At 45.1% G+C, this 12,493-nt stretch overlaps 1 protein-coding gene across 1 annotated transcript in view; it reads right to left on the bottom strand.

Annotated features, from left to right (window-relative positions):
* Positions 1–12,493, bottom strand: part of SLC1A3 (solute carrier family 1 member 3) — a 74,883-nt gene that overhangs the window by 23,978 nt on the left and 38,412 nt on the right. The gene's annotated exons all lie outside the window — the stretch shown is intronic.

Below are 12,493 nucleotides of genomic sequence, written 5' to 3' on the forward strand. Positions count from 1 at the left end.
AAGTCTTTCTTTGAGTTCCCACTGTTCACTAGTAAAATGAAGTGTGGAAAGGCAAAAGGGAAACATTCTGTTTTGAAAGATTGTTAAATAGAAAAAAATCCCAGGGGAGATGACAATATTATTAGTGGCATAAAAATTCACATAAATCACCCTTTATCCTCAGCAGACAATCCTTTTTCTCTCGCTATTATTGTCCTCTGAAAAATGAACTTTCATACCAGGAAGCAGTGATGGGAAACTGAGGTCCAACTTTAACTGCTGCTACCTTCAATATCAAAGAGCACCAGTGGCTTCCTTGACATTTGGCAAGGAGAATGATTCTTCTGGGTTACCAGCTTGATGAGGTCCTCTGAGTGGTCAAGTTTGCTTTTCTCTACACTAGTCTTAACCATCGAACAGACTCTCATTACTGCCTAGTAGAGCCCTGCCAGGGAACCCACCATGGGGACTCCCTCTCTCTCTCAGCAAGGTCTCAAGAAAACCTCGGAAGAGCCAGCTCTGAGATCCACTTCTCACAGGCACACAGCTGCCGGCACAAGACCCACTGAGAGGTGATTTAGATACCCATTCACCCTTCACATTAGCCCATCCTTCGCTCACGGTATTGGAATGTGCTGCACAATATGCTTTTCTGAAGAGCAACCAGGGAGTAATTCATCTTCTTTATGTGTGCTAAGCAGAGCAAGAGGGAGAGGCGAGCTGGACCCATGATGAGCTGGGGAGTAGTGATTAGTAACAGCTGACAGCCTCAGACCAAGACCCTTTCTTTGGTTACCTCATTGTAACAGCCGAGCACAAAGGAATGACTGTCCTCTGGCCAAGATTTAGAAACCCAGGACTGCAGAAAATAGCGGCTAAAAGAAAAAGCATGGGTTGGGCCATAGAGACAAGGGGCTGATCAGACCAACTCTTGATTAACCTGTGAAGCCTGGCTTTGAGAAGAGACCTCCGTCATGTGCAAAGATGTGGCAACAACCGGCCATCAACCGGCCATCAACCAGCCCCCACCAGGACCACTGATGTGACTGGGGAAAGTAGGTGACTTCACTTACGGCAGAAAGAGTGTGTGGAGAGCAGCAAATTGCTTTCGTTTAATGAGAGGAAGTTCTTTGAGGGTCAGAGCTCCAGTCCCCCCTCTCCCCCTTTCCCCAAAGAATCATGATTTACAACCAACCACTGTTTGAGTGGTTTGCGGTTTCCAAAGCAGCCCTCTTCACTTTGGGTTGAATTACTTGCTGTGGAAAAGGCCTGTATGTTCTGGGTCCCACACGACTTTCTTAGGAAGATGATGGTCAAGACAGCACGTTTCCTGGCTGGTAGAATGCTGAGCGGGACTGAATTCCACAACAGGGCCAGACTTGTCCAAAGTTAATCAAAAGGCATCTCAAGCTGACTGCCGAACATGTCAGACTCAAGGGGTTCCCTTTCTTCCCAAGGAAGGCCTGTCCCTCACAGGAGAAAGGGAACTGAAAGCCTCAGAGAAACTGAAAGCAACACATGGACATTAAAAGCCAATTCGACCTGGCCCTGATTCCCAGAAGAGCGGCTGAGACAGGAGTGTGTCTGCATGCCCTAAAATGAGGCTGGGAAGCAGCAGAGATTCCTGGGGCCAAAGGAGCCATGCCCGCCGTTCCAACCCAACATCCATCCCATTCTTTGCCATCAAAAAATTCTGGAACCATAAGCCAATCTGAGAACCTGGAAAGGGACTGAGGTTAAGTCTGTGGCTTGAAACTGAAATGAACATATTTTCAAAAGATATATTTCATAAAAAAAAAAAAAAAGAAAGAAATGATTGAGAAAAAATGCATTCCCTTCGGCTATTCTCTAAATTAAATCCAGGACATAGGATCTCAGATACAATACACAAGAAGAATTTTTAAAAAAATTTGACTCCACGTTCTGGCCAGTTAAGAGAGCGGGCCAAAGAAGTCTCTGGGGACAGAGCTGGGGTTGAGAGAATGACAGAAGGAGGGAGACGAGGGAAAGACAAGGGAGGGAGACTACCCAGCGAGGGAGGCAGACTACCCAGCACAGAAGCATGGAATGGAGAAAAAGTTCAGTGGGTGCTTTTATCTCAGTCAGCATATTTCTTGGGCCGTGGCCAACACACCCCTTTTCAGTTCTGATTAATTTTCTCAGCATTTAAAACTTCATCAGTTGTTTCTTATCTAATCTATAAAGGAATAGTCGCACCCAGGGAGTGGGAGATTATGGTCCCAGCTACCTGACCCAAACAATAAAGCAGTATCACTCCGCCGAGTGAAAAAGACTGTGGCAAATTCTAGACTTGGTTGGCTTTCCTTACCCCTGCCTGAAGTGTAGTAAGAGAACATTCTCTCCTTGAAACAGGAAAAGCTGCATTTTTGCCCCCCTGTGCCAAGGGCGACAATGGAACTGAGTTATTCCCAACACAGTCCATCAGGAGTGATGCAAGACTGTTCCAGTTTTTCCCTCCCCCCGCCCAGCCTAGGGAGCTGCTTCTGCCTATTCTACCTCAGTTTTGTTAACACCTATATATGGAGTTTCTATGCACTTCTCGGTTTCATATTTTGATGCTTTTTTCAAAGCGTATTTAGAAATTCCTGTAAATTCTCCAAAGAAAACAATGAGAAGCCCCATCTATCCAACTCCACTTCTCCTGAATAGACTTCAGAGATCCAGGAAGGTGGCAGAGACAGGAAGTGGAAATGGTGTTCGGCTGAATCGAGACTGATGTTGCTTGGATTGAATTGTGAAAAAAAATTCTTAATAAAAATTCTTTCACTTGAAAAATGGGGATAGGGTGGATAACAATGCAATCACCGGGACATGGAAAAAACACTACTGGATGCGTCTTGAGTAAAATCTGGTAACATTAGATGGCAAAAACACAAGACAAAAAATCCCCCAAAGACAAAAGAGAGAGAAAAAGAGAGAGAGGGGAGTGAACTGTGGACATTGTTGTTAAAAAGATATGAGATAAAAGATTTATAAATGAGGAAATGAAAGTGGGGTGCAAAATTGAATTCAAATGCATGATCTTAAAAAAAAAAAAAAAAAAAAAAGATTTGTTTGATAGCACAAGCAGAGGGACCGAGAAAGGGAGAAGCAGGCTCCTCACTGAGCCGGGAGCACAACGCAGGGCTTGATTCCAGGACTTCGGGATCATGACCTGAGCCAAAGGTAGATGTTCAACTGACTGAGTCACCCAGGCGCCCCTCAAATGAATGATTTCAAATGAATGGTTCGAACAGCCACCACAGCCCCTTTGCAAATCACGGGAAGAGGAGTAAGGTAGCAAAGGTATATTAAAAGTAACTAGCTTCTTTTAAAAGTGGCTATAGTCCAGCTTCTACAATTAAAACTGTTTCACTGATTCATGCATTCACTCAGCTTTTATGAAGGAACTTCTCAACGATCCCGTCAAAGACATGATTGATGGGACCGCCCTCATGTATTTAGTATAATAAGTAAGATTTCAAAATATGCTTTTTTGAAACAGCCCTGAACAAATACAATGCATGAAATTATCCAGCAGAGTGATTTGAAATGGAATTGGAGAAAAAGAGGGAAATCTGTGGGTCCGTACTGGAAGGAAATAATTGTAATACTCTAGGGTTTGCTTGGTTTGAGTCCTGGCTCTCTCACTTACTAGCTTGTGACAAGTCAAGATACGTCGCTGCTCAGTGTCTCAGTAAATGGAGGATAATAACGGTTTACTTCGTGGGGTTGTTCTGAGGATTAAATGTGAGGCCTTAGTATAATATTTGGTACAGATAAGTTAGCCCCTCTATGATGATATGTTTGTTTTTGTTTTATAAAAATACTTTTAACTCTGAAGGGGTCCTTGGAACACATTTATAAAATGTGAGAACTCAGTTCCTAAATTCAGACTCCACCCTGCTAGGCACAGGCCAAGGGCTTTATCTCATTAAATCCTCCCAGACAACCTGCGGGGTTGGGATAACAATGGTCAATCCCCATTGACAGATTAGGAAACAGGGAGGTTAAATCACTTGCTCAGGATCACACGGAGCATTGATGATGAGTGGCTGCCGTCAAAGTACTGGGCAGCCTGTGCTAGAATTAGTCTGACATCTTACTGAACTGGGGGGAGGGGTTCTAACATTCAGGCTTTACTCAGAAGTTGATATACTACTGGAGATCTTAAACCAAAGAAAGAAAGAAAGAACACTCAACCATGGATAATTACACACTTCAAAAGCCTTGGGTAATTCCTAGAGCTCCCATGTCTCTTGGTGAAGCTGCAGCATTTCTCTCCACCCCCACCCTCCTTTCCTTTAGAGTATCTGTTATTAAACTTTTTCTGAGCCTAACCACAGGGGCGCCCACCATCTCCTTGGCCAGCTCTTCATTGTTGGGTAGCTTTGAATTTTAAAACAGAAAGAAGCTCAGAAAGAAGCAAAATCTGGTTCCTTATAACCTTTTTCTCCCAAGATAAAATTTTCCTTCTGGAAGAACATAAAGTGAGTCTGGTTCACATTGACCAGAGGGACCTTGGACTTCTTTTCTCCAGACTGAAGACTCAACATTTCTCCAATGGATCCTCATGTATCATGACTTCCAGATGTTCACCAACCTGTAATCCCTCCCACTGCCTACCAGTCAGTGCCCTCATGCTCCGCTACAAACCTTGTTTGCCCAGCTTTCTTGCCTGCTAAGACTTATCCCATTCTTCTAGGCAACGTAGTATACCCAGGATTCCCTAGCCGAGCCGTGAGTTTTCCTGTCTCTACATCTTGGCTTTTAAGGCTTCCTCTGCCCTCATCCTTCTTTCCTGTGGAAATCCTACCCTTGGTCCAGCCCCTGAATTCCCACAGCCCTTTTTTTGTGCTTCCTGACTTCTTACTCTGCTTTGTTTTATAGTCATGTGTGTACCTGTCTCGCTTTCCTTTACTTTTTCAACTCCTTGAGGCTATAGATTGGCAACGTCTCTTCATATCTTTATTTTCCAAATCAGTTAGCATGTTGCCTGCCCCAAACAGGAGCCCAATAAATGTGTCTTGGATTGGTTTTGACACCCTCTTAGCAGCTACTTTGCTTTGTCAAAGTCACTCTTGAATGTGCTCAGAATGAACAAATCACTCCCAATGTAGTGTGACCAGTGCAGAGTACGGTGAACTATTAATAATTATAACTGACTAGATTCATTCTTTTTTAGCCACCACATCCCACTGCTGGTTCATATTAAGCTTTCAGTCACATGAACTGGTGCCAAGCTCAGTCTTTCCCCATCCTGTAATTGCACAAATGCCTTCTGAATCTAAAAGCAGAAATATACATTTATTCCCCGCTCAACTTCATTTGGTTGGTTTCCATCCAGCACTGCAGCCAATTGAAGTGATTTTGAATCGCAATCTTAGGCAGAAGCGATTCTTTCGGGGCTTATGTCATCTGAAAACCCAGTGTAGGTGCCTCGCAGGTCTTCAAATTTTTGATAAAAATATGAACAGGACAGAGCTTTGAAAAAAGTGTAACACAAGAGCCTCACTAGGTGTCTTTCCGGCTTGATATGGGGCCTTAAACACTCTAGGTATAATCATTCAGCTAATTTAAAATCAACCCTGCTATTTTATTAGGTCTTATTTTATTGTCAAACCTATCACAGAAGACTCAAAACTTTTGAGAATGACCAAAACCAATAGTAACAGGAATTCGACAGCTAAATGTTATTATAGGAAGGGAGTATTTTCACAATATAAAGATTCCTTGTAGTACCTGAGACAAGCCGTTTTGTGGGAATACAGTAAGCCTCGCTTTGTAACTTTAGCAAACAACTCTCTTTTCCTAAAAGAATCAGTGGTATCAATCTAGAAAGGTATAAACCAATAAGTATCTTTTTCTACTAAGTGGGAATGTAGTATCATTTGAGTAAAGATATAAACACATCAAGAATTAATATAAATGTAAGTCATTCATATGAGAAAGAAATAACAACAATTATCTTAAGCTTCAGGAAAGTTTATTGGATAGTCACTGGAAAGAAATTCTGAATGTGCTCTACTGGTCATCAAAAAGTTCCTTACTGGATGTATGCCTTTAATTCCTCTTTGTTTTTACTCCTTCCATGATAACACATCAACTTGTGATTTTCCAGGTTATAGTCCTTCAGTTATAAATATACACGAAGACCCATATAGATGATTATATGCCCAGTGGCTATCAGAGTACGGATTGAACAGATATTGGTTGAATGAATGATGACTGACATAGCCTGCAAATTCAGCAGGTCAGACTAAGCAAATGTTAGCCCACAGATCAATGAGTTATTTACATAACATCTACTCCAACACAAGCTCATCGCTGCAACCAGTGATGGGATGCAGATGGCCAAACAGTGGTTCCTACTCCCACGGAGATCTCTTGTGGAGCAGACAAGTCATAGCTTCACCAAATAAATGTTCAATCACACATGATGGAAGAAGTTGAGTGCACAGGAATGGGAAAATTGTGGAAAATATTTGGTTCACATGGAGAGAAGACATTACCACAAGCAGTAACATTAAGGCAACAACAGACGCACTTCAGCATTATAAATTGACCCAGTATGATCTAGAAGCCACACTACATTCGGGGCTGCGTGGCACTACAGGGAGGGAGCCTGGATAACAAACGGATGTGAGTTTGAACACATCCATGAGTTTCAGCTCCTTGCCAGCAAGGTAACCTTGGGGACGTTTCCTTATGTGTATAATGGAGATGGTAATACCACGATTTTGCAGAAGGGATAACAAGTGTGTGTGTTCAATGGCTGGCATGTCTTTTATACTCAATAACTGCTAGCCATTATTATGGTGGGCAAAATTAAAAAAAAAGTCACTGACCAATCAAAGAATAAATAAATCTGCAATCCAGATGATCATTTTATCACTTCAAGATGAGAGTAAACATGATTTGAATGACAATGCCAATGGCCTCATAGATTTGCTGCTTCAGATGTAAACCACAAATTATTTAGCTAATTACTGACTAGTTACCACGTGCCAGGCTCTGTCCTAGGCTAAGTAAACCATGAAGCATTGCCTCTAATTTGCACACATCTTAGTGCTCTGGAAACTTGATTGTAGAGAACACAACCTCACAGGGAGTCTGCGAACCACCTTGGAAACCAAGTCTATTATCAAAAAGCCAAAATTAAATGGCCGAAACCAGGGCCAAGTCATGGCTGAGAACCTCCAGGTTTGGAGAGTGAGGCCAAGAAACCAAGATTTGTCCATGTGATGTACAAAATGACACCACGGACTAGTGGTGAGGCTAAAGCGGAACGAAAGCTTCACCAGATCTCCTCTTAATGCAACACAGCTTAAAAGCTTCGCTATAGCACCCCGACATGAAACTAAGTTTCTAACAAGTCACATTTTCCCAATCTTGGAAGGTTGGGAACTTCTTGCCAAGTGGGTTTTTCATTCTAACGTAGAAAATGCACTGACTTCAGTTGCTTACTCAGGTTCATGCACAAGCAGTCTCCTCGTTCAGAAACGCGCAAAAGCCTCAGTGGGCATGATGTAGGAAGCAGCAAGCCCGCGGAAGGGAGGTGAGGTTACATGCGACGGGAGCGCTAACTGGCTACCACTCGGTGACAAAGGCGAGGCGGGGTCGATGAGGATGCCTCGGATGGCCCGGGCCAACCCCGAGGAAACGATCCTTTCTGGACAGCCGCTACATGCGCAAGCAAGGAAGGGCCTTGACCTTGACCCTCACCGGCAAGGAAGCCGAAGGGGCCTCCCGAGCCGACGTTCATGGCGCTGAAGCGGAATCCGAGCGGCGGTATTCGCCAACGTCGGCCGCGCCTTCCGTCCCCGCGAAGCACGCTCACAGCCACCGCCTCGGCTGAGCTCTGCTCGCGGTCCCCCGAGGGGCACGGACAGCCAGTACTTCGATTACTATCGCCACTACTATTTCCGCTCCGTAAATGAGCCCCGAAGGCCAGAGCGGCGCCCCCAGCCCCGCAGCAGCTCGTCCGTCCCAGCACCGCGCGTAGAAACTAGTCCGGTCGCCCCGAAGCTTGTGCCTCTAAGAACCCAACGGGGACTGGCACAAATAGAGCCCGACGGAGCCTCCTCTTCTTCAGAGGCTCTGCACTCCTCAGTGGGCTTCTCTTCAAGAGGTAAACATTACAACCTCGCGGAGGGGATCCAGGCTCTCGTGGCCGCGTGGGACGGCTCGGTGGCTTCCTTCCTCGGCACCTACCGCGGCCCACGGAGGGAGCTCGGTCCTGAACGAATGATCGGCCTCAACCGCGCAAGAGCCGCTGTGCACGACGCAGACCCCAGACGCCATCAGGACCCACGAGGGAATGAAGCGTGAGAACAGACGGCAGGTGCCGTCAGGACTACTTTGTGTTTGCGCGCTACGAGGCTTGACCTTGACTGTGGGAATGAAGGACACGGGACAGGGGCACTCTGTGCCTGTTCCCACCCACCCCGCCCAAGGTATATGGGAGCCCGCCGCACAGGTGCATGCTTCCTGGATACTCCAATGAGTAGAAACGTAAAGTATTTCAAGAAGGGAGATAAACTCTGCAAAGACGTGAGGCACACAGGATAAACCGCCCCCGGGGGAATCAGTCCCCAAGATACAGACACGTGCCCTCTTCCACCACTGGGGTTTTGAAGCCTGAGGACATTTCCGCGGGCTCCTCCGACCCACTGTGGTTTTCCTGTATGCACAGTTTTCTGCATGCTCCCTAGCGGTCCCTGCAGGGGCATCCGAACCCCCTCAGAAGTGGAGGCTGACCTTGAAGCAGGCTGGTAAGAAAATAAGAACATTTTCCTTTCCTTTGGCTTGTCTGAGATAAATTTATTGAACGCTTATTGTATGCCCGGCCCGGAACTACAAATGGAAATACAACCTCGTGCTTGTTCTCAGGGCTCACAGGGCAGGCGGGGGTTGGGGGGGGCGAGGGTCTGGGTGGGGGGAGAAGGTGGAGCCTTCGACAGGGGAGGAGGGTGCTGAAAGAAGGGATGGGTGTGTGGCCGAAGAAGAGAGGGGCCCTGGGGAAGGGGATTTGAGGAGTGGTAAGAACCCATCAGCCAGACTTCTGGCAACACTTAACTTTGCTGTCAGGGAGAACTTGAAAAGCACATTTAGAGAGATGGAGCAACTTAGTGCCAAATCAGATCTGTCCGTGCACGTTTACCAGATTGGACTCTGAGAGCCAAGGATTTAGTGGTGATGCTGTCAGAACCAATAAACGGGTTAGGAGAACTGGTGAGGAGTAAACGTGGAGTCAGAGGTTAGGTATTTATGTGAACACTGGAACACATCGAAGGCCTCCAGGCTGTTGAAATTCTAATTATGAGACATGAAATAACCCGAATTTTGGACAACTAGTACCCCTCGCAATGCTGCCAAACACCTAGCATCTGTTCAAATCTATTAGGAACCATTTCCTCAGGGAGGGAACGTGAAAGAATTGTAAGCAGCTGCCAAGACGTGTTGCCTGCTGGGGTTGCCACGTTCATGCCTTAAATTTATGTGTGACCTTATTCATTAATACCACTGACCACGGACATGGCGCAAAACGGACAACGCATTTGCCCCAAAGCACATGTGAGGTCAATGCTTCCAAGAGGTCTTAAAACAATTTAAGAAGCACCTCTTAGAAAATGCACTAAAAAGCAAACTAGCACACCAGTCTGACTCATCATTTGGCTTAGGAAGCTGACCCCATGCTCTGCGGCGGACCCGTTGCAATTTTCAGGACCCTCACCCTGTCCATTTTGAAGCCTGCAATTTACAGTAGCTGCGTCAGTTTCTCTAATTCAACTTTTAGCAGGTTTAAATACTTTGTTGGCAGGTTCCTAAGAACTGTTTTTGGTGACATTTTCTTCTATCGTGCGTTTCCTCATGGAGCCACTATGGGAGGTGAATAATCAAGCCATGTGACACAGCAGTGTTAGTAACACTCAGCTATATTGGGTTACTTTCCTTTTACTGATCAATTTAGGCGCAGTTCTGCTCCCTGGGTAACTCTGGGAATTCTCCAGAGGCGTGCAGCAGCCGTGAATCTAGCTCTTTGTGTTTGTAACTGTACACCTGTTATTGAGGCCGAGGACGAAAAGAAAACACCAAACACACATTGTTCTATTTTTAAGCCGTTGTACTCAGTTCCAGGGGCGGGAAAGGTGCCCTTTCTCCCCTTGAAAGTTACCAAGAGCCAGTATTCTGTTGTAGTGAAACTTAATTTCCCAACTTTGAAGACAGATGATCTTAAGTACCGAGGGAGAGAATGTGTGTGTGTGTGTGTGTGTGTGTGTGTGTGTGTATAAGCATGTGGGTGCATACCAGTAGGAGCTGGTGGTGCCAAAATACATCTTTCCTCACCTCCGGAAATGCCTATCAGGGAAGCGAACGAGCTGGCAACCAGAAAGCTCTCATGTTATGCTCACTGTTTTAATCTGGACACACGCTCATGTCCTGGGGCAGAAATGCTTGCATGTCATGCCTTTAGCAGGATTCCGCTAAATGAGAACTGAAAGACTGAATCAGTGAATCTTTCCAGGAATAGCGTGGCGAAGCACTGTGCCTGTTTCAAAAGCAAACAAGCAAGAAAAAAGCCAACCGCATAAATTGGCAGTAGGGTGCAATATTTCTCTGTCAAGAGCCCAAATGTTGGCTCTTCTGTTCCGACACTGCTCAAGAAAGCCGTGTAGTAAGTTTCAGGAACAACGATGTCACCTTGGAATTCTGACCTTTCGTCCCTCCTGTGTGCACATCTCCAAAAAATGTTATGTAGTGTATAACCCTGTTTTACATGAAAACAGAGGCTTCCCTGAGACCTTCTAAAATAACTGAAAACACTCTGGGATCTCACAAAATGATTGTTGCTGTCACGTGGGGTTGGAGTACCAAACAAAATGATGCCTTGCTTTCATCAAACTGACAGTTGGGCGGAGGAAGTGGGGAATGACAATGCGGCCACCTGGTTGACACTGCAAGAGTAGGAAAGGGTTCTTGAAGGAAGTGACATTCCAGGAAGGACCTGAGGGTAAGGGGTGAGGGAAATGTGAAGAGGCTGGAGAAGACTCAAGGCAGGTGCAGGCCTTGCAAAATGGGATGGAGATGGTAAGCAGGAGTCATACAAGACATGCCCACAAATCTGACCTTTATCCCCAAAGCAATGCAAGGTGTAAGCGCAGAGTTGAGTTTTAGTTAGACTCTATAGTCTTCATGTGAAAAAGGAGACAGGGGAAGTAAGCAGGGAAATTGTTAGAAATTAGGATCAAGACTGTTTGACCAGGTTGGGGCCGGAGGTATTGGTCAGAAGTCAGAGTTAAGGAAGTAGAATCAACAGGATGGGGTTGGGGAGGAGCCAGAGGAGGAGACTCAGCTTCTGGCTTAGCTTCTGGTGTCTACATTTCGTTTTGATAAAACAGCAACACCCCTTTTTAATAGTTTCGCTACTCTTTCTAAATTGAAAATTGCTTAAGTCCCCCTCCATGTTTATATTCTTTCGCCAGGGATACATTTATTCTATAGGAGCTCACTATCTTCGTAATAATGAACCAGCTCTTCAAAATCTTAGTAACTTGGGATGCTTGGGTGGCTCAGTCAGTTGAACATCTGACTCTTGATTTCCGCTTAGGTCATGACTTTGGGGTTGTGGGATCAAGCCCTGAGTTGGGCTCCATGTGGGGCACGGAACCTGCTTGGGAGTCTCTCTCTCCCTCTCCCTTTGCCTCCCACCCCCATGCTCACTCTCTCTTTCTCTCTCACAAAAAAACAAAAACCAAAAAAAAAAAAACCACTAGTAACTTGGAAGGGACCAGTGGGCCCTTTTATAGCCAGAAGGAGAGCTTAGAATTATGAAGTCTTTCCTGGGCCTTTAAGCTTATTTTGCATACAGTTCTAGTTATGCTTATATCTGGTGACTCATTCTGTAGCTCTTGTCCATTTTGAGAGGAATGAAGAATCGCATCCCCAAAGGCTAGTCCTGGCTAACTTGATACTCTCCAGCCAATTGAGTTTTATCAGCTCCTAAAAGCTGTAGTTACTAAGGCCCTTCAAGGCCTTTTTCTCCTACAGACTTTGAGTGCTGCTATCTGTGAATCTCTGGACCTGAAACCATGGTCAGAGGGAAGGCGAAAGATGTCACACAACACTAGAGAGATATCGGCAAAATTCACATCGTGGAAAGCTAATTTTACATGATAAGCAATCTAGTCTCTTCAACAAACAAACTGCCAAAGAAAAGGTTGGGGGGTGGAGAGAGAGAGAGAGAGAGAGAGAGAGAGAGAGAGAACCTATAGATTAAGAGATTTTGTAAAAAATACAAAACAAATTCAACCTAAGATGTAGCTTGGTTCAAATGAACAAACTACAAAAAGAGAGGGAGAAAAGAAGTGGGGATATTTGAAAACCAACTGGATGATATTATTAAGAGATTACTGTTAATTTTTAAACAAACAATAATGGGCATTATGGCCATGTTTAGGGAAAAGAATTCTGTTTTTAGACATAAATGGCTTCAACAGAAACCAGACTTGCT

This window comes from Mustela nivalis (assembly GCF_964662115.1).
Source record: "Mustela nivalis genome assembly, chromosome: 3".
In the NCBI taxonomy this organism is placed as follows: domain Eukaryota; kingdom Metazoa; phylum Chordata; class Mammalia; order Carnivora; family Mustelidae; genus Mustela; species Mustela nivalis.